The following is a 22778-nucleotide window of genomic DNA, read 5'->3' as shown; positions in this document are numbered from 1 at the left end:
GAGCAATCTGCGCCCATACACTACAGATCTTTTTCAGTGATTTGCAGATCGATTGCAGCAAACACAGATCTGGCAATCTTGAAAGGCCCATCATTTTGCTAGAAACGGTCTGCAAATCTGCTGATCATGTCCATACACTAGCAATCTACAGCCCCAATCGATCTGTGAAATCCAACATGTTGGACAATCTGATTAAACAATTCCAATCACTTTTTGGTTGCAATCTGCGATCTGTGAAGCCCATACATTGCAGATTTTTATACACAATCGATTGCAAATTGCACGATTGCTGCAATCCATCTCTGATGTATGGGGGCCTTAAGTCTCCGAAGTCGTCTGGAGAGGCGCTACACAGAATGCCTGGAAAATGCCCGCCGCGCTCATTTTCCCGGTGTCCTGCGCATGTGCAGTAGACTCCGGGCACATACTAGTGCCCGGAGTCTACTGAACCTATCAGTGCGCCACAGCCACCAGAGAGAAAGGAGGGGGCCCCAGACGGTGAGTGAACACGGGCCCACTCCTCTCTAAATACGCCCCTGGGATCATAGGTTTGTCACGCCTGTATTTTTGCAGCTCCTCTCCAAACACTGCCGGCCTATCAATCACACTGTGAGTAAAAAGTTGCAGCATGCGACTACGGTAAGTAGTTTGACACATGCACAATGTACCGATAATTCCTTAACTTCAAAAACATCGGCATAGCGTACATAGCATACTTCTCTGAATCAGGCCCATTGTCCTATTAAAAATAGCCCCAGATAATTATAATATAATATTATCTAGGTAATGCTGGCATTACAAACATGTATAAAATAAATAATAATAAAAATATATATATATATATATATATACACACACACACACACATGTATATATATATACCGGGAAACCTATCAGCCATGAAGTCTCCTACTTTACTATAAAAAATTTAGAATGATCTTGTAATTCTCGGTCATGAATTGCTTCTGTTTCTTTAACTTGCTAGCAGTAGCTCTTTTCTGTATTCCCCGTGTTTTAGCAGCTGCTTAGTTGATTTAACAGGATAGATTTACAGCCAGGGCTTTCTGTAAGGAAAGGTCACGTTAATTTGGATCTTAAAGTGGTGAAACTCACCCCAGGAGCAAAGTGCAGAATAATTTCAGCAAAGCAGCTAATTATAATGTAGCATGCATGGCTGACTGTATCATACTGTACATTGAAGCATGACCCACAAACTAGGAAAGTGTGAAACATTCCAAACAGACATACATTATTAAAAATTAAAGGCATTTTTTTCTTAGTTTAATTAGTGAGTTTCTTAATTTACTGTAAAGAAATATCAACTGTACACTGCTAATTTAGAAGCCTATAAGATCAAACGAAACTGTTTCCGTTTGTTAGTTGGTGGAACACAATCATGTATCTGACAATTATCTTTAGCTATTAGGATATTAGAATCATACATTACATTGTTTGTCCTGACATTGTTTCTGTATTTCAAATGGATCATTTGCACAACCGTATTGTTCCGTTTCTTCCTGTTCTAGGTCAGTGGTTCTCGAACTCGGTCCTCAGGACTCCACACTGTTCATGTTTTCTATGTCACCTAGAAGTTGCACAGGTGTATTCATTACTCACCAACACATTTTAAAAGTTCCACTAAAGGAGTTAATTATTTCACTTGTGATTATGTGAGGAGACCTGGAAAACATGCCCTGTTTGGGCTCCTGAGGACCGAGTTTGAGAACCTGTGTTCTAGGTCAGTGGTTCTCAACTCCCGTCCCCAAGTTCCACCAACAGGTCATGTTTTCTCAATTTCTTTACTCATGCACATGTGAGCTAATCTATTTGCTGGGCCAGTAATTATGCCACCTGTTTCCACAGACAGAAATCCTCAAAACATAATTTGTTCAGAAAACTTGAGGGTTGAGGTTGAGAACCACTGGTCTATGTAGTTCATGGTATAAGTTCATATTTATTAATGGGAAGAGCAGAGTAGCCAGGACAGAAGCATAATTTGCAGTCAGTGTTCATAAGAATTGTTTATGGCTCCTTTGATTAATTAGTGATTAAATAAATGTTAAGCTATAATGGATCATTGACCCTTTAAGATAGACGGCGGGATGCATGACGTATTCATTCAGGATGCGACGCATCCCACCACTCTTCAATATGCATGCTGGCGTTAGTTACGCCGGTATGCATGAGCAACATCATAAAGGGCAGCTCTGTCGGTAAGACCTGTCGTTTGCGAATAAGGGACTTCCAGGTTTATGACCCAGAAGTCCCTCTGGTATAATTCTGAACATGCACATAATGACACACACGCCGCAGGGGGTGCTGGGACGGATCCAATTGAATCCCTCTCACAGCCCTTTCCAAATAGAAGCCCATAGGCTTCTATAGGGTAATGCCATTAGAAGATGGCGTTACCCACTGCATTCAAGCATCCCGGGGCTTGGTACATATGAGAGATGGGGTCAAACTCGCATTTTCGGGGGTTTGACCACATTTTTCAAGTTGCTTCATCCCACCCAGAGCAGTAATGAACAGATCAGAGCCAGGTAAGCTGTACCCAGGTCCAGGAGGTTGCAGAGCGTATTCACAACCAGGGGCGGTTTAAGGAAGGAGCCGGTGTGCAGCCTCCATGCGGGCCACCGTCTTTCTCTCCAGCAGCACAGTAGACGCTGGCTTTGTGCCAGAGTCTAGTGCACATGCACAGGTCTCCGAGAACATGGTGCCCACGCTATGTCCCTGGAGGCATCTCTACTATGCATGCGCAAATCACCGGTAAAATGGGCACAGTGCCATTTTCCCATTGATTTCAGCCTGCAACACCAGTGGGACTTGGGAGAAGTAAGTATAATTATATGGGTGCAGTGTGGCCCCCCCTGGACTCAGGAGCCCATGTGCTCCGCACATCCTGTATTTATTATAGATACGCCAATGCTCACAACCAATAGCTAATGAGAAATCTTACTTGACAAACAATTCATTTTTCTAAATAAATTGTGCTCCTAAACAATGGTCTACAAGCAGTTAATATACTTATCTCAGGAGGTTGTTAAATAGTCAACAGTTATGCATAGTTGCCAACCTTCTGGCAGCCAGGTCGGCACTGCGGTGGAGGTGGGTGGGTGAGGTGTGACCACACAGTGTCGTCATAGTAGCCCCACCCCCTGCTATGCAATGCAGAGATTATGTGCCTTGTGGAGCCGGGGGCGGAGCCATGATGAAGGGAGAGTAGGCAAGTATGCAGTTATGTTAAATAGTTGACAGTCAAAATGTCGACAGCATAATGTTGCCTGCAGAATGCCAACACAGTAGTAATGTTATTTAAAGCATTTCTACCGTGTCAGTATTCTAACTGTTACCATGGTGATTTTACCATATTATAATGGCAACACATTCTGCATTCTGTGGTTGACATCATGCGTATTGACATTTTGACTGTCGACAGCATAACTGGCAACCAAACATACCCAGCCCCTTATTGCTTAATACCTTATACCTAGGGCTGGCCATTGACCATTGATGGCCCATCCCCATATCCCATTAGTGTCCAAAACCAGCAATGTTGTCATGTCAATTGTTACACACCATCGATGTTAACCACCGATGTACCATCAATGTTGACCATCGATGGTTAACCCTCTGATGGCCATCCCTACTTCTATGTACACAATATATCCCAATAGTATCAATGTTCTCCACCCTAAAAGGGGTTGATCTATCAGAAAGTGGGCATTGCTATTTAGAAACATGAGAGCAGTTGGGCGGATATAGGTTGGATGGTATTGCTCTGTCTTCTTTATTTGTACATCCAGGGCCTGATTCAGAGCCAGACGCTATTTGCGCTCGCTCGCTCAGAAAAAGGGGTCGGCTATTTAAATTGAGCGCTCGCTCTTTGCGGTCTGTTGACGCCTCTATGTCTGAACGAGTGAACGAAACATGCACTCGCTATTTTGTAAAGACGCCCCCTGGCCGCTCGCATCCTACGTCATCTCCGCTATTTATTAGATTAATCGAGTACATCGAAAGGCGTCTGAACTGCTCGCAGTGCTTGTGGTTGGATTTTCCTACCGCAATCATACGAACAGTTCAGGCTAAGAAACAACCAAGTGACGTGGTAGATGACGCTGCTTTGTTAATTATGCACACCCTTAAAACGCCCGTTTTGGCCTTTTGCCACACCTGCGTTCGGATCTCCACTCCCCGTTTTCAAGCACCTTCCCCTGTTACCACCCACAAACGCCTCATCCTGTCACTCAAATTAGCAGGCATTCGCTATTTTGCGAGCACACAATTTCCGACTGCAATGAATGGATCGCGCATGCGTATTACAACCCAAACGCATGCGCAGTTGTGCGAACATCGCTCGGAGCGAACGAGCGGCCGCTTACGAGCGGCTCTGAATCAGGCCCCCAGTTCCTGATGGGCTAGGGAGCCTTGGATAAATCATTCATTAAATGAAACCTAATTTCCCAGAATTCACATATTACTGACATAGTAATAGAGGCTCACTCTCATCACCTTGTAAGCTGCATATCAAACTGTACATTGGGGCAGCAAACAATGGAGACTGCATATTATGTTTGACATTAGGGACTATTTACAATGTAAGATATGTAGGTTTCAGCACATTAGAATTGGAAGGTTGCAATATGCTAATTACTATTTGATATCGTTACATTTGTAGTGATTGCAGTGCTAATTGTTATTTGTTTACTGTAGTGTACCGGCTACTGTACTGTCCGTTATACCCTGTGCTGACTAATAGTTTGTCCTATGTATGGCGCTGCGGACCACTTGTGGGGCCCTATAAGTAAAGTGTAACAATAATAATGGAGAGACTGCAGCAGATAACTCCTGGTCACCTGATCTGTACAGTCATCTGACATGCCGTCCGGTACTATTATTGGAGAGGGGCAGGATAGGAGCACACTTGCTAACCTTGCTGCCCCCTCCTCTGGGAAGGGGCAGCCAGGTTGGCAGAGTGGGGGCCTGGCTGCTGAAGAAAGTGGGCAGTGCAGGGGGAGTGGTGACACAATTGTGTAATTGCGGCCCCGCCCCCCGCTATACAGTGCTGAGAAAACAGACATTGTATAGTGATGGCAGGGCTATGATGTTGTGATTCACAATCACCCCCCCCCCGCCCCCGAACCGTCTGCTTGTGCTCTGTAAGTGGGCGGCCGGGTAGGGGATGAGAGCGGGTGGAGGGGGGGTTACTTTTCTGGGTGGACCAGGAAGTTTGTACCCTCATATATGAAAGTAGGTAAGTACAGACAGTGTCGGACTGCGACAAGAAGGGCCCACCAGGAGAATGCAGTTGTAGGGACCCATGTTTAAGGGGAGTGGTCTTCCAACAGTGGGGGTGAGGCCAGCCACCACAGATTCATGGCTCACAATTTGACACATTTTGGTGTAGTTTCTATAGAAGGGAACCAAGCCCCCATGCTGATCAGTGGCCCTGCTCCACCACGTGACTGACCATCTAGTAGAGTAACAATCTATATTTTGAGGTCTGGAACCTGACATCTAGAGGAGGGGGGTGGGCCCACAGGCAGTGGGGCCCACCGGGGATTTCCCCTGTACCCCTGTGGGCCAGTCCAACCCTGAGTACGGATTAGGAAAGCTTTTCTGCAGATCCTTGATCAAAACACATCAAATTCCCAGCACTATATACTGCTACACCTTTGTATAATACCCATATGAACCCTCAGGTTCGTTTATGTACCTGTAAATCTGGCTCTGATACTAGCCAGTACCTCCCCAGCCATTTACCTCACTGCATGTCACTGGTCTGTGTACAGCCATGGCCAAAAGTTTTGAGAATGACACAAGTATTGGGTTGCACAAAATTTGCTGCTTGAGTGTTTTTAGACCTTTTTGTCAGATGTTACTATGGTATACTGAAGTAAAATTACAAGCATTTCATAAGGGTCAAAGGCTTTTATTGACAATTACATTAAGTTTATGCAGAGAGTCAATATTTGCAGTGCTGACCCTTCTTTTTCAAGACCTCTGCAATTCGCCCTGGCATGCTGTCAATCAACTTCTGGGCCACATACTGCCTGATGGCCGCCCATTCTTGCCTAATCAATGCTTGGAGTTTGTCAGAATTTGTGGGTTTTTGTTTGTCCACCCACCTCTTGAGGATTGACCACAAATTCTCAATGGGATTAAGGTCTGGGGAGTTTCCTGGCCATGGACCCAACATTTTGATGTTTTGTTCCCTGAACCACTTAGTTATCACTTTTGCCTTATGGGAAGGTGCTCCATCATGCTGGAAAAGGCATTGTTCTTCACCAAACTGTTCTTGGATGGTTGGGAGAAGTTGATCTTGGAGGATGTTTATTCTTTATTCATGGCTGTGTCCTTGGCTGAGAAGCAACCCCACACATGAATGGTCTCAGGATGCTTTACTGTTGGCATGACACAGGACGAAGACTTTTGGAGCATGGCCTGGTGTCAAGAAGGGCAGCAAAGAAGCCACTTCTCTCCAGGAAAAACATCAGGGACAGACTGATTTTCTGCAAATGGTACTGGGATTGGACTGCTGAGGACTGGAGTAAAGTTATTTTCTCGGATGAATCCCCTTTCAGATTGTTTGGGGCATCTGGAAAAATGTTTGTCCAGTGAAGGAAAGGTGAGCCCTACCATCAGTCCTGTGTCATGCCAGCTGTAAAGCATCCTGAGACCATTCATGTGTGGGGTCTCTTCTTAGCCAAGGGAGATGGGCTGAGGGCAGCCACATCTGCATGTCTTGCATAGTGCCCTGGTTTGCTACAAGCCATCATCATCAGTGTGTATTTGCCCTATACTAGGTGCACAGGATATGACTCCTAACATACATACAGTCTAATCACCAGCAGTGGCGTAACTAGGGCAGGGTGAGCGGGGTGCATGCCCTGGGCGCCGTGGGACCGGCGGCGCGGGGGGGTGCCACCGGCCACGGCACCGGCCCGCCCTAGTTAGCAAGTGTAGCGCCGACCGCAATGAGTGCGGTCAGCGCTATACATGGTGGCAGGCGGGCTCAGACTGTGCATAACACACACATCGCCGCCAGCACTGGCGGTGATGTGTGTGTTAATCAGTAGCCAATGAGAGTCAGACAGACTCTAATTGGCTGCTGCACACACATCACTGCCGAGCGGCAGCGATGTGTGTGTGAATCAGCAGCCAATGAGAATCAGATAGACTCTCATTGACTGCTGCGAGCCCACTGCAAGAGCCAGGCTTCCGTCCGGCCCCTGCAGTGGTAATGGGAGAAACGTCATGATGTCATGACGTCTCTCCCATAATGCAGAGCGGCCCGGCCCGGGAGGATGGATGTGTGGACGGCGGCGGGAGCAGGAGCGTGGATACAGGTAAGTATTTTTCTTTTGTTTCATTTTAGTGTGTATTTCGGGGGGGGGCGCGCTGTATTACAAAAAAGGGGACTACTACTGGGGGCACTCCTGGGGGGGATACTACTGTGGGCACTGCTTCAGGTGGGGGGGGACCAGTACTGGGGACTACTACTGGGTGGGGGATACTTCTGGGGGCACTGCTTCGGGGGGGTGACCACTACTGGGGACAACTACTGGGGGGGGATACTACTGGGGCACTGCCTCGGGGGGGAGGACCACTACTGGGGGGATACTACTGAGGGCACTGCTTCAGGGGGGGACCACTACTGGGGGGGATACTACTGTGGGCACTGCATCATGGGGAACCACTACTGGGGACTACCACTGGGGGGGGATACTACTGCGGGCACTGAATTGCGAGGGACCACTACTGGGGACTACTAAAGGGGGCACTGCATCAAGGGGGACTCCTACTGGGGTAACTATATAAAGGGCACTGTATAGGAGGGACTACTACAGGGGGCACTATATAAGGGGCTCACTACTGGGGGCACTGCACAGGGGGGTCTATTACAGGGGGCACTGAAAAGGGAGAACCACTACAGGGGGCACTGCATAAGGGGGACAACTACTGGGGGCACTGTATAAGGGGCACTGTATATGGGGGATCACTACTGGGGGCCTGCATATGAGGGATCACTACTGGGGGCACTGTATAAGGGGAACTAATGGGGGGCTGCATAAAGGGGACCACTACAGGGGGCACTGTGTAAGGGGCACAGCATATGGGGGACCGTTACTGGGGGCCTGTATAAGGGAAACTAATCGGGGCATGCTTAAGGGGGACCACTACTAGGGGCACTACGTAGGGGGGGGCTGTATAAGGGGCACTGCATTAAGGTGCAAATGGAAAGAAATGTTCCCAGTGACAAGAAAGGGGTGTGTGTCATGTTGACACGCCCCATTTTTCAGTGGCCACGTCACGCCTGCGGCGCGCGCACATAGGGGGGGGGCTCCATTTTCAAATTTGCGCTGGGCTCCAAATACCCTAGTTACGCCACTGATCACCAGATAATCCCTGGACATTCAGTAATGTGCAGTCCTTACACTCAATTAGGGAAATAAACCATATGACGGGTTTTGTTTTAAATGCAACTTCGCTGATGAGAGCATCATTTTTACTCTCTTTAATAATAAAATGGAGTACATAGTGGAGAATACAGTATAGTTCTTACTCCATTTAATACATAAAGTTACATAATTGTTTCTAAATGTTTCCCCACGTATGTTACATATAGTTATGTACTGTAGTCCTCGTGAGCTTCTTACAGTATTTCTTATGGTACAATAAATGTGGTTTTAATATGTGAAGAAAAGATCCATGTACTGTATTTTTTAATTTTCATTGTTTTTTATTGATATTCTCTGTAACAATCTTTTATCTTTTTTTTTCTGTATTACAACAAGTAAAGCTGGGTACACACTATACAATAATCAGGCCAAACAGCCAATTCTCCACTGCCGATTATTGAAAAGTGTGAATGGAACATTTTTGGTACACAGTGGGGGTCATTCAGACCCGGTCGTTAGCGCCGATGCGCTCGGACCGGGTCGATGGCCCCCCACAGAGCATGCGCCGTCGTGTGCATGTGTGAGACCCGCTACGACCGACAGCGCCGGTCGTAGCGGGTCTCGATCCAAAGGGGGCGAGCTGTCGATGTTGATTGACAGCTCGCCCCGTTTGGAAGGCGGGCCGGGGGGTGGCAGCCCAAACGGGGGCGTTCCCATGGGAACGCCTACCATTTGGGTGGCGGCCCCACTGACATCACTAGTGATGTCAGTGGAGAGCTTCCGGCTCAGACAGAGCCGAAAGCTCTCCGGGGCTTACAACAAGGGAGACCCTACCCTAGGGTCTCGTCGTAAGCCCCGATGGTCGCGATGGTCTTGACCATCGCGACCATCACCTTAGGCGGTCGTAAGGCTGTGGGTGTTAACCCACAGCCTTACCACCGCAAAGGAGGACGTCTTGAAAATTCAAGACGTCCTCCCCTCATTCAGACCGACCGCACGCTCTGTGCACCCGGCTCTGAATGAGGTCCAAAGTACAGTGGGAATGTTATGGGAGCTCCAAAGGGCTGGTGCAAGTTTCCATGATGCAACCATTGGCGGCAATAAGAATATGCTAATCGGTATTACAGTGTACACTGGTGCTAAAAGTGGGCATCTCAGTCCTTGCACATTTGGATGAACAGATGGAAAAAGAGTTTATAGCGGCATTTGCATAAACTCACAGATGGATTCCACCAATAGATGCTGATGCATGCGTTTTAGTGTGCGACTCAGATAAAAAGCCCAATATTCTGGTTCGGTTTGATTATTTCAATGCCTGGATGCAGTGGCGTCCCTCCCCGTGGTGACACTTGGTGCCGGGAAGGTTGTAGTGCACGCCGTGAAGCCCAATATTCTGGTTCAGGTTATTTCAATGCCTGTATGCAGTGGCGTCCCTCCCCTAGGTGATGCTTGGTGCAGGGAGGGTTGTAGAGAGAATGTCCTTGCGGGCAGGGGGCATGACCTCATGGGCATGGGGCCTGGCCTCACAGACCGTACCCCATTTTAGTCACTCCTGGAGATGCGGGCTGCCCCCGGGTACCAGTCTGTGTGCAGGGCCGGGTCCCTCACTGTGTCAGGAGCCGAGTGCTGGACATAATGCTACAGTGCAGCACCCAGCTCCTGTCACTGAGGAGGAGTTGGCACTTTGGTGTCACCCCTTGGTGGGTGACAACCGGGTGCTGCCCGCATCACTGCCTGGATGGACCTGATTCTCTGTAATCATCAGTGTTATACATACCTTCATTTCTCACTGCTTGTCACAGCAATAACAAAAAAGTTCTTATCGTCATTTATTATAATAATTAAAAAACAAACAAACAAACATTGGACAAGTGCTGTAAGAATCACCGTACCATTTTTCGTGGCCATTCTCTGCCGTTGTGTATGGCTGCCAATAATGCTCTTCATCCTTTGTTAAATAGGCCACATAGCTCCTTCAAATAATTACAGCTGTAATATAGGTCGGTAAAATCCTCCTAAACCATTTATATTTAATTGGTGTTATTATTGGTAATAAGCTGTAAAATGTGCAATGCTTTAAGTGGTTGTTAAAGCAGCCATTTAAAGAGAAATGTTTGTTCTGCATAATTTATATAGATATTTTATATTTTTATAGTGCTAATTATTTTGCGGAGTTGTTGGAAATGATGATGACATAAAACGCTGTATTGAGGAAGCCATTGTTTTTCTGGTATTCACAGAAACTGTGTTGAAAGGTTATTGATTTATCCCTTCCACACACATCTTTACAACAGGAGCTGGCTCACATAAAGAGCACCAATAAACTCCCTGCAGACCTGTCCTAAGTACCGTCTCGTCGGTCTCTATGACCTTTCATTATCTTCATTTTGTACAAAAAGTTTTTCCCAACATATTATCAATGATATTAAAATAAAAATTAGGTCAATAAAGTGTTTAAGCTCAATTTGTGTTTATAGATTTGTAAGTTGAAGCCTTCAATTATATGCATAATCTATAAAGCAGCTGTTACTTAAAAAAAAGTAACAAGCTAGTTACACTAGGGATGAGCACCGTATAGCAATATATTGAGAATATCAAGATGTAAGGTCACAACTTGCACCAATTTCCAGTGTAATATATCAGATGGATTGATAATTGCCCTGCTTCTACTGTGAGATTTTATTTATTATTTATTACCAGCTATTTATATAGCGCACACATATTCCGCAGTGCTTTCCAGAGAATATTTGGCCATTCACATCAGTCCCTGCCCCAGTGGAGCTTGCAATCTATATTCTCTATCACATGCTCACACACATACACACTAGGGTTAATTTTGTTAGGAGCCAATTAACCTACCAGTATATTTTTGGAGTGTGGGAGGAAACCAGAGCACCCACAGGAAACCCACGCAAGCACAGGGAGAATATACAAACTCCTCACAGTTAGGGCTATAATGGGAATTGAACTCATGACCTTAGTGCTGTGAGGCAGTAATGCTAACCATTACACCGTCTGTGCTGCCCAGAGATGTATTCTGCTGTGCTCTGTCAGTGAAGGGGGTTTCCAGTGCACATGCGTGAATTAGCAATTTCTCCCAAAAAATATAGATTTTACCCTGACAATATTGGCGCTGTATCAATTTGCAAGTAACGAACAATCACGTATCGATCCAAAAGATTGATGCGGGCTCTCCGATCATTCGTCTGTCCCTATTGTCACTCGACTTGAGCCAAGCAGCAGGGGGTTATCTGACTACAAATGGTTCAAGCAGAAGAAGCAGGGTTGTGCTTGTGAGCCACAGTAGCGCCTGTATAATTAAGATGTACCTTCATTTTTTAAATCCATAAAATGAATGTAAACAGTACTGCATTAGAAAAAAATCCTTTATTCCAAGAATATAGCATTTTATTAAAGCTTCTGTTCTGGAAACTACAGTATATTTGATGACAATGCTAACAGAACAGGGACTACCGTCTCAATTCTTGATAAATAGCTTTTATTGCTCAGAGTATTAAACCTATTAAAATATGAAGCTAAGCAAAAATAAAGCCATTTGTTTGAAAAAAAATATATATATATATACCGTATATCATCCCTTTTTTCTATACCTAAAACCACCTTTTAAAGGTTGAACACAAAAATGGGTCAGTGGTGTGCCTTCTGTAATGTTACAGACTTTCCCAGAATATCTGGGAGACACCCAAATTTGCACAATGGCTTTATATAGGAGGGTCTTTATGATTCACGTCATTTGGATTGTGCACCAATACACTTACAGTAAGGCACAGGCACATTATCTGCATGTATAGAATTTATTTGATAACATTGCTCATGTAGGTAGACCCTGTGTGACTTACAATTAGTCTTCCAAGTCCCTACTGCTCTCGTTTCTACTTATAATGCAGATGGACTTTTATGGTCACATTGATTCTGCTACATTGGAACACCTCTAGGTTTGTCTGCAATATAAGCGGAGTCTTATCGTCATGCTCTACACTGTAATAACAGTATATTACATTGCATTATCTTGATTGGGATAGATACATTTCAACATTCCTAGTCAGACTGCATCATTCAGACTGATCTCTGCATTACTGCCCCAATGTAAAATTACATTGGGTGCTATTACCACTACTACTATTACACTAAGAAACACAGCTGTCACTTATTATTAGGATTTATTTAGACTCTCCACACTTTTTATTTTGGACTACCAATATATTGAATTCTGAAGTAACTTGGACCCCATGGAACATTGAACTTTGAACATGCTATTTTCCCCCTTTTCTTCTCTCACTTTTCTCTCTTTTTTACTCTGTACATATATACCCTTCGCCAGATGGACACTATATCAAAGTCAAACTATGCCAAATTGTGTTAAATTACACACATTGTGTTACATGGCAGTAAGGCTAAAGCTCTGTGTTATACTTCTCTATATATGATGCAAGTTGTGACATTAAGTCCAGTCTGCCCCCAAGGTCCGAGTTCTCTCCTCCAGGTCCTCCTTGGGAGGGAAGCTCTGCAAAGTCAGCAACAATTAACTAAGGTCATCTGCGGACAAGCACACAGGACGGTGAATTTATGACTTTACTTTCAATCTCAGGTTATATTCTCTTGCACTAGAAATACTCCTGATCTCTATTAACCGTTTTGATATTACTGAAAGCTACCATAATAATATATTTGCAAGCTTTTATAAGGTGACACAGGCACAAATGTCAGTAGACTTGATCAGGGTTTATCTAATCTACTGATCTTTCATTCCAACTTTGTAATGCTCTTCAATTAAAAATCAAGACTCTTACATTTAGACTCTAACCCTTGTGCTGTGTATCTGAAAATGTATCTTTAATAAACCCCTATTTGTAGAACATTATGGAAATTTGTAGACTTGCTACAGCCTGCTATTTAAGATAAGTGAGCTATTTCTCAACTTGGAAATGGTTTATATTATTGGCGTACTCGGCAGCTGGTTGATAACCTTATTTAAGTCCGAGTCCATTTATTTCTTGTACGTTATGTTGTCAGCAGTTGCGATATGGCAGCTAGTTTTGTAGGTGGATAATAATATTTGCAACCAAATAAGTTGGTTTATTAAATTAAGATGATGGATTGCATCAGATATTTTTACTTTGAGAAGAGCTTTCACCATTTGTCTTATGTTCATTTGTCATATTAACATATTGAGAATTTTTGGTTGTGTAAAGAAAGTGATACAAAATGTTACTCTTTTTTGGGGGGGATACAAAGTCATTAAATGAAACGCGTTGTGTTTTGTTGTTGTTAATTTTTTTTGGCATGCATTCAGGTTAGCCCTGTCTTACTGAGCTGCTAATGGAAAATCTCAGTAGGTGAATTTGATGTATTGCAACTGAGATTGTCAAGTTCCTGATTTCCTACAAGGTCTTTCTCCCGCAGATGCAATTACGGATTATGAAATTTCATCTCTCGCCGTTAGATGTTTATTCAGATAGGGATTTTCAGAAAAAAATTTCCTTTAGTGTGTGTTTTTTTTTAAATCAGCAGCGAGGAACCCAAATGATGTATATGTGTTTTAACAACTGTGGATAACTATTGTGACAGTCAGGGAAAAATGTGTGTATTTGAGGTTTGCAAGGAGTATACCTTCAAAGGGACTTTGCAAATATACTTATTGCACTTCAGTGACATTTCCAGAGACACTTTACATGCGGACAGGTGACGTCATACACTCTACAAGTTGTGCCCTTTATGTAGATCATATAGACTGTGCCGTCCTTACAATGTTTGCTAAATTTAATTAAGTCCCTTTCCTCCAACCCACCATAGTGAAAACATATTTGCAAGTGGAGATTGATTTGAAATGCTGATTGAAAAGTAATGCGACTGCCTCTGTTTTTTTGTCCCATGGGTAGACGTGGCAACGCTATGCTGGTTATTGTGAAGCTCATACATCGATGTGTCTGAACCTGCGGTTGGACTGCCGTAGTCCAGTGGCGTAACTAGGGCAGGGCGAGCGGGGTGCGTGCCCTGGGCGCCGATGGACTGGCGGTGCGGGGGGGCGCCGCCAGCCACGGTAGTGGCCCGTCCGCCCTAGTTAGCCAGTGTAGCGCCGACCGCAATGAGTGCGGTCAGCGCCACACATTTACACAGGACTGGCGCTAGGCTTCCAGCGCCGGTCCTGTGCTGCACAGCTGAGCCCGTTCCCTCCCCCTGAGCGCTTGCCCAATAGCGCTAGGAGGCGGGCTCAGGCTGTGCCTAACACACGCATCGTCACCAGTGCTGGCGGCGATGCGTGTGTTAAACAGCAGCCAATGAGAGTCAGATAGACTCTCATTGACTGCTGCAGCACCCACTGCAAGAGCCGGGCTTCCGCCGGCTCCTGCAGTGGGTAATGGGACTGACGTCATGACGTCTGTCCCATAATGCTGAGCGCGCCAGCCCGGGCGGACTGGCCGGTGGCGGGAGCGGCGTCGCGGACCGGAGCAGCAGCAGCGTGGATTCAGGTAAGTATGTTTTTATATATATATATATCAAAAAATACCAGAGCTGGCATGGAGCGCCTATTGTGCTTATATAACTTATTAAAAAATAAATAAATAAAACTAATACCAAACCTGTGATTTTGTGCAATACAATGCTAATACAAGGGTGGCAGTATTTAAACTACCATCATCATCCAATATATATAAACTTGTTAGTGTGTGATCTTTAGAAACAATCAGTACAACTAAAGTGCCAATGCAAAAAGATCCTATTGGGAATCCATAGGTAATTAGTGACAATAATACATAAAGTAAAATATGACTTAATAAAAGTGAGAAAAATTCGCCCAATAGCGCTAGGAGGCGGGCTCAGGCTGTGCCTAACACACGCATCGTCACCAGTGCTGGCGGCGATGCGTGTGTTAAACAGCAGCCAATGAGAGTCAGATAGACTCTCATTGACTGCTGCAGCACCCACTGCAAGAGCCGGGCTTCCGCCGGCTCCTGCAGTGGGTAATGGGACTGACGTCATGACGTCTGTCCCATAATGCTGAGCGCGCCAGCCCGGGCGGACTGGCGGGTGGCGGGAGCGGCGTCGCGGACCGGAGCAGCAGCAGTGTGGATTCAGGTAAGTATGTTTTTATATATACATATATATATATATATATATATATATATCAAAAAATCAGTACAACTAAAGTGCCAATGCAAAAAGATCCTATTGGGAATCCATAGGTAATTAGTGACAATAATACATAAAGTAAAATATGACTTAATAAAAGTGAGAAAAATTCTTTTTTTAAAAAGCATAAATTATTTTTAATCAGACACAACAATAATATCCTCCTACATGAAGGATAAAAGACGTAAAACACATAAAACCATGGATAAAATTATGTATATATAGAAAAATATAGCTGTGAATTTATCAGAATAAATATGGATAAAAAATCGTTTCTTATCTGATAAAAACGGCAAGTTCATGAAATGGGAAGAGAATAAGAGCCACCGCCAAAATTATGTATATATAGAAAAATATAGCTGTGAATTTATCAGAATAAATATGGATAAAAAATCGTTTCTTATCTGATAAAAACGGCAAGTTCATGAAATGGGAAGAGAATAAGAGCCACCGCCAACGCGTTTCGTCCGTATCCTGGACTTCTTCAACCTATCTTAACCTATCTGCACTACTGGGGGCACAATGGGGGAGGGGTGGCTACTACTGGGGGCACCATTATTGGGAGGATCTCTACTGGGGGGGGCTACTACTGGGGGCACTTAATCGGGAGGGGGAACCTCTACTGGGGACTACTACTTGGGGGGGGAACTACCACTGGGGGCATTATAAAAGGGGCCTACTACTAGAGGCACTGCCTTTGGTGCGCGCACATCGGGGGGGGGCTCCCTTTTCAAATTTGCCCTGGGCTCCAAATACCCTAGTTACGCCACTGCCGTAGTCTTATTTGTTTGGTCACAGCGAGTGGACAATCTGTGTACATTTTGTTGTGGCAGATGAGGAAGATGTGTCTGAGATTACGTCAGAGATGTGTGATTGAGTTTTGTGTTAAACGTGCAAAAAGCGGAAATGAAACTCATGAAATGTTACGGCAAGCATATGGCGGAGAAACAATTAGCCGTACTGCAGTATTTCGGTGGTGAAAGCACTTCAAAGAGGGTAATATGCGACTGACTGACAAAGTGCGTTCTGGGAGACTATCCACCGCAGTTACAGATGGCCACATTGCCAAAGCTGCAGAGATGTTGCAAAATGACAGAAGGTTAACTTTATGCAAACTTTCGACTTCACTTGGCATCTCATTTGAAAGGGGTTCAGCATATTGTGACAAAAGAGCTGAAAATGCATTGTGTGTGTGCCAGGTGGTTACCCAGAAATCTCACAGAAGAGCAGATGCGACGACGAGTTGATCGATTGTGACATGGGACGAATCGTGGATTGGTCATTATGATCGAAATCCAATCAACAGTCCAGTGTATGGAAACATGCGAATTTGCCTCCGCCCAAAAGGGTCCGTGTGATTTCTTCGGCATGTAAAGTCATGCTTCTGTTGTTCTTTGAAGCGCATGGTATGATCCTACAGCACTGGGTTCCCCATGGACAGACAATTAATGGTGACTACTATGCAAACGTCCTGAAAACCCATTTGCGTGGTGCCATGAGGAAGAAAAGACCACATTTGCTGAAGTAACAGTGGTTTTTGCTCCAAGACAATGTCCGACCACATGTTGCTGCTGTTGCATTGGCAGCACTGACTGAAATTAATGGGACAGCACTGGAACACCCTCCATATAGCCCGGACTTAGCGCCCTGTGATTTCTGGGCATTTCCAACCCTGAAAAAATAACTGCGCGGAAAGAAGTTCTCAACAGACGATGAAGTGAAAAATGTCACAGCTGCAACACTAAGTGATGTCACATTACAGTCTACTGTACGTCTTTTACTCGATGTTGAAACGCTGCAAAGATGTACTGAATGTGAAGGACGCTACTTTGAAAAAGAAAAATGTTCAGATCCTGTGGAGTCATCTGATTCTGAATAAAAAAATCAGTCTAATTTCTTTTCGATCAGCCCTCGTATATGACTCATTGCTTGTACTTGCATGTGTTCAGCTCCAGAGCATGCCTAAAGGTGCGTACACACGGTACGATTAAAATGGACAACATGAATGATAACTATATCGATCATATCGTTATCATTCATATCGTCCATTTTTCGTCCACCAACGACCTGCCATGCGCGGGCACGTATGGTTGATATCGACCATCGCCCGTGCATGCAGGCTAACCTGATCGATATTGACCAGGTTTCTACTGTCGTTATAGTCGTTGGTGGGTACATGGTGCGCTGGATGATCGATATCGCTAACCAGCATACCTGGGAGATCGAACAATTATATCGTTATTGTTGTCGATCGTCCCGTCTGTACGCACCATAAGTGCGATAACATGCAAAATACGTTCCTCAAATTCCCAGTTAGTAACCTGGGTTTTGGGTCATATGTCAAGCCTTTTTGAGTACATCATTCATTATAAGCTCATTTTAGTATATAAAAAAGTGGTTTTTTTTTCCAAAACATTCAAGTAATGCTTAGACCTTCTATTACCTCCTGAAGGTTTATGTAGTAATAAAATAATAATGATTGGCCCTGACTTTGTTCCCTCCTGATACTGTCACTCTCTGTTGATGCTTCACCCATGGCCATTGTCTGCTCAGACGCACTTTTGAACTGAACATTTATGAAATACTGTATCATTAAATTTTATTGCCTTGTATTGTATTGTAACGCCAAAAGCAGTGATTCTAAAATCGTACTATATTACTTGTACTGGAGACAAATGTGTCACATAAAATGACAGTAAATGAGTTAAGCCCCACTTCAGTGAAAGATTTTAAAATATCAGCACTTGTTAGGTATACATGAGCATAGTAAATGATCCAGAACTGCCTATCTAGTCTAACTTAAGGGAGATGTATCAAACCTTAGTGAGAGATAAAGTGGAGAAGTTGCCCAATCAGCTTATAATTGTAATTTATCTAGCACAGTGTAATAAATTGTAGAAGCTGATTGGTTGCTATGGACAACTTATCTACTTTATCTCTCACTAAAGTTTGACACATCTCCCCTATCAGTGGCGTAACTTCATCCCAGGTGCCCGGAGGCAAGATATATGTTGGTGCCCCCCCCCCAAATTAAAATTAACCACCCCCCCAGCACCTGTGCCAGCCCCAGCTGCCGCCTCCCCCCTAAGCAGTTCCCCCAGTAGTGGTCCTCCTGTGCAGTGCTCTCGGTAGAGGTCCCCTTATGCAGTGCCTGCCTATGTAGTGTCCCCCAGTAATGGTCCACCTATGCAGTACCACCAGTAGTTGTCCCCCTATGCAGTGCCCCCGGTAGTAAGGGCCCCTGTAGTGCCCCCAGTTGTAATGCCCTTGTAGTGCCCCCAGTAGCAATGCTCCCTGCAGTGCCCCAGTAGTAATGCCCCTTGAAGTGTTCCCAGTAGTAAGGGCCCCTGTAGTGCCCCCAGTTGTAGTGCTCCTGCAGTGTCCCCAGTAATGCCCCCAGTAATTCTCCCAGTAGTAAGCCCCCTGTAATGCCCCCAGTAGTAAGCCCCTGTAGTGACCCCAGTAGTGTGCCCCCAGTAGTAAGCCCCCTGTAATGCCCCCAGTAGTAAGCCCCCTGTAATGCCCCCAGTAGTAAGCCCCCTGTAGTGACCCCAGTAATGCCCCCTGTAGTAAGCCCCCTGTAGTGACCCCAGTAATGCCTCCTGTAGGCCCCCAGTAGTAAGCCCCCTGTAGTGACCCCAGTAATGCCCCTTGTAGTAAACCCCCTGTAGTGACCCCAGTAATGCCCCCTGTAGGCCCCCAGTAGTAAGCCCCCTGTAGTGAGCACCCCCCGCGCGTGTGCACACACACAAAAAATAAAAACAAAATACTTACCTTAATCCCCGCTCCAGTGCTGCTGCCATCCGCCCTGGCGCCTGCTCCTCGGAACTATGGGAGTGACGTCATGACATCACTCCCATAGTGCATTGCGGGGCCCGGAAGCCGGCGCTCAGGAGTGAGCTTCGGCTGCCGCTAACGCTGGGGGGAGGGAGGGAAGAAGGATCGGGCGCCCGCTGGTAACACACTCAGCGGGTGCCTGGCAAATGGAGGGTGCAGGGGGTGCGACCGCACCCCCTGCACCGCCCGTAGTTATGCCACTGGAGATGGAGCGCCGATCAGCGGCGCTCCTTCTCCATGCAGTGCCCGAAACGGCTGGGGGACAATGGAGCCAGGTGGCCCCTTCAGGGCTGGCGCCCGGCGGCAAATGACTCCATTGTCTCCGGGAGTTCCGCCACTGTCCCCTATATAGAGAAATGGGTTGGTGTATTGGCTCCTATTAGAGTGCAGGTATACGCCATGATAATGCATCTATAAATTACTGTATAAGCAGTCATGTATAATGTTATCATTTATGAATGAGGAGTTCTGATATCATCACTTCATTTTTTCGTCCTTCTGTGGGTTTATTGGCATCCCTTGGTTCTGCCTCTGTCACCATGCGTCACCAAAACTGTCCACAATGGGAGCAGATGAGCAGCTGATCATGTGGAACGGTGTCAGGGAAGGATCGGGGCAGCAGGGAGTCAGTAGTGTGTGTATAATATCTATACACACACATACTGTACTGTAGTACAGAGCGAGCTGGCAATAGGGGGCTAAGGGCAACAGGTGTAGTGGCAGAGTGAGACGGCCGTGGCGGGGTAGGGACAGCGGGCAGTTAGCGTTATGAAGTAACCCGGCCTGCATATGCCGAGTCACTTCTATATACACTGCAGATACTCTCCATCAGGGAGCAGAGGCAGAGTTTTTCTCTGCCACTTTCTCCCTGTGCCCATCTGATTGGCTGCTCTAGCAGAAGGGGCGGGGAGAAGGCGGGGAGACAGCTGTCTTCGATGGTTTTCTCCCCTCAGGAGTCTCTTTAACGTTATCCTGAGATGGAGAAACATTTTTAGAAGTGGATCGCTCTCCCCGTACTACTGTATGGGGAAGCGATGTGTACACTTAGCAGGGGCACCGCTGGAGAAATCTGAGATTTCTCCACGGTAACCCCTTCTATCAGGGCCGGACTGGGACTAAAAATAGGCCCTGGCATTTAAGGCACACAGGCCCACTTTGCGTCAGCATCTGGCTCCTGACATAAACTCCTCCTCTTTCTATTCCTGACTCCTCCCACTTCTCAGTCTATGCTTTTACAATTATAATTAATATTAGAAAAAACATACAAGTGTACATCATTCTCTGTATTAAAATACACATAACAGAGCTCATCATACAGGGGATTCATACATGTGCCATAGTCAGCCTTTGGTATTTGGTTGGTTCTGTTAGGTAAACCTGGCACTACATTGGTGTAGGTCACACACAAAGAAAAGGAAAGGCATTTTCCCAATTGACCAAGCCCTAGCTTAGCAGTTGTCGAGGATTAGATAGTGTTCACTGTAGGAATTAATTTAGGGCAGGGGGTGCTGAACACAGGGGACACACCTGTGCACACCAAATCAGAGCCATAACTACACATTTTGGTACCCTGTTTACATAAAGGGCATTGCTGCCACCATCAATAAGTGAATCAGGGAAAGCGCAGACAGGTGTGGCCTTATAATATTTGTGCCAGGCAGACTGGGCCTGCCGAACCACTGAAGTATATTAGGTGCCCTGCACAATACTGAGCATGCCATCCTGTCCTCCTTCTGCCCCATCCCAGCCCTCCCTGGTGGCACAATGGAATATGGAGGCTGATGGTACCTCCCATTGTACTGTAAACCTGGGCACGTCTGATGCTGAAGATAGAGAAGAACATGGAAGACACGGCAGGGAGCAACGCATGCGCAAAATGTGTAAATCGCTCTGGGTACTAGAACTAAAAACTGAAAACAGTGGCTGAGCAGAGTGCTCCTCTGACACAGGGAACACTGTTCTGCGCCACGTGAGGTGAGAGCTGGGTGCAAGGGGAGATGGGCCTGGGGGTGAGACTTGGGCCCCAAAGCAACTGCAGCCAATGCAACTATGGTAACTACGCCTTTGGGTAGGGACAGAAGCACATATGGGTACAGGTAGAGGCACACATGGGTAGGGTCGGATGTATACACAAACTTTGTGATAAAGGGTTAAAATAAAGGGAGAAAGAGACCGTGTTTGACAGTGACAGACACACTGGGAGGGGGGATGGGTCAGGAAGAAGCAGACAGACATGCAAGCTGTGGATAAAAGAGTCAGGATATAAACTGGGGAGGAATAGGTCAGGTCAGTTGGAACCATGTGTGGCCAGGCTGGGCTTGGAGCAGATGTGGATGATTAATCACTTACTTGTTACTTCTTTAGTTGCTCGTCATGCCTCCTCCTGTACTGCGCGGTTCCCGACAGTGAAGAATGCAGGACAGGCATCTGGAAGGGATATGTACTTCAGGGAATCTATCCCCAACCAACTTGGAAGTCACCCTGACTTCCGTGCATGTGATATTCTGTCCAGCCAATGGGAGAGAATAGAGGAGGAGTTACTGGCTGGACGGCAGAAGGGAAAAAGTGGTGGGGGCGGGCCGCAGCTGTGATTGAAGTCGGAGTGCTGCGCTGCTAGGAAACATATTATGCGCTGCCTCATTATGTCAACAGACAGCGCGCAGCCAATCAATGTATAGCAGCAGTGGCCGGTGGTGCCCGCGGCCACGGCTGTCACAATAGTCCCTCCTCATCAGCACTGGCCAGACCGGCCCATCTAATTGCCAGATGGCCCGTCCGGCCCTGCCTTCTATGAATAGGATGAAGCAATGAAAAGCCCTGTTATCACTGATAAAGGGCTTTTCACCGCTATATGAATAGACCCGTTGTTCTTTTCTATGGTCACAGTACTCCTCATGATTTCTGATATCCATATAATATTACAGTCTACGATATGGAATGCATTATCCCACATATATAATACACACGCACCAATACGTTATTGTGGAAGAATCTTTTAGGTCTTTTCATGGTCTAAACATTGTCATGAAGTGAACAGACTAATTAGCAACATCTAAAAACTGGTGGTATCTTTTATTTGGTACAGTATGTCCAGTTACCACAAGAACTCATCAACACTCACCTGTCCAGTGCTGTGCAGCGATTTCTCCCTCCTCGGCAGTGTCCTCTTCTGGTTACCAGCATCCTAATGAATTCAATAAAGCTTTTTTTTATCATTGTGGGCTATAGGTTAGGCATAGGTAATGCCATTTCGAGATGGTGATAGCTGCCAGTTTGGTAAATAGAGTTAAGCTGCCGTTCCCCATAGAGTCTTTGGGGAATGTGGTATTTTGTGCAAAGTATAGTAGGGTAAGGCTGGAGAAATCTTTGATTTTTCCGGCATTAACC

General features: G+C 45.8%; 1 protein-coding gene and 1 long non-coding RNA gene across 2 annotated transcripts in view; one reads left to right on the top strand and one right to left on the bottom strand.

The window, feature by feature from the left end:
* PTPRN2 (protein tyrosine phosphatase receptor type N2) overlaps positions 1–22778 on the top strand; it is a 1246087-nt gene that overhangs the window by 254025 nt on the left and 969284 nt on the right. The gene's annotated exons all lie outside the window — the stretch shown is intronic.
* LOC148507877 (uncharacterized) lies at positions 547–21844 on the bottom strand. Its single transcript, XR_015869654.1, has 3 exons — positions 21741–21844; positions 1448–1585; positions 547–1064 (listed from the first exon to the last, which is right to left on the bottom strand). It is a non-coding gene; the product is annotated as an uncharacterized LOC148507877 (long non-coding RNA).

This window comes from Taudactylus pleione, unplaced genomic scaffold, assembly GCF_031769625.1.
Source record: "Taudactylus pleione unplaced genomic scaffold, aTauple2 ptg000380l, whole genome shotgun sequence".
NCBI classification, from domain to species: Eukaryota; Metazoa; Chordata; class Amphibia; order Anura; family Myobatrachidae; genus Taudactylus; species Taudactylus pleione.
The sequence above is the reverse complement of the archived record's forward strand: the minus strand, read 5'-3'. Positions and strand labels throughout refer to the sequence as shown.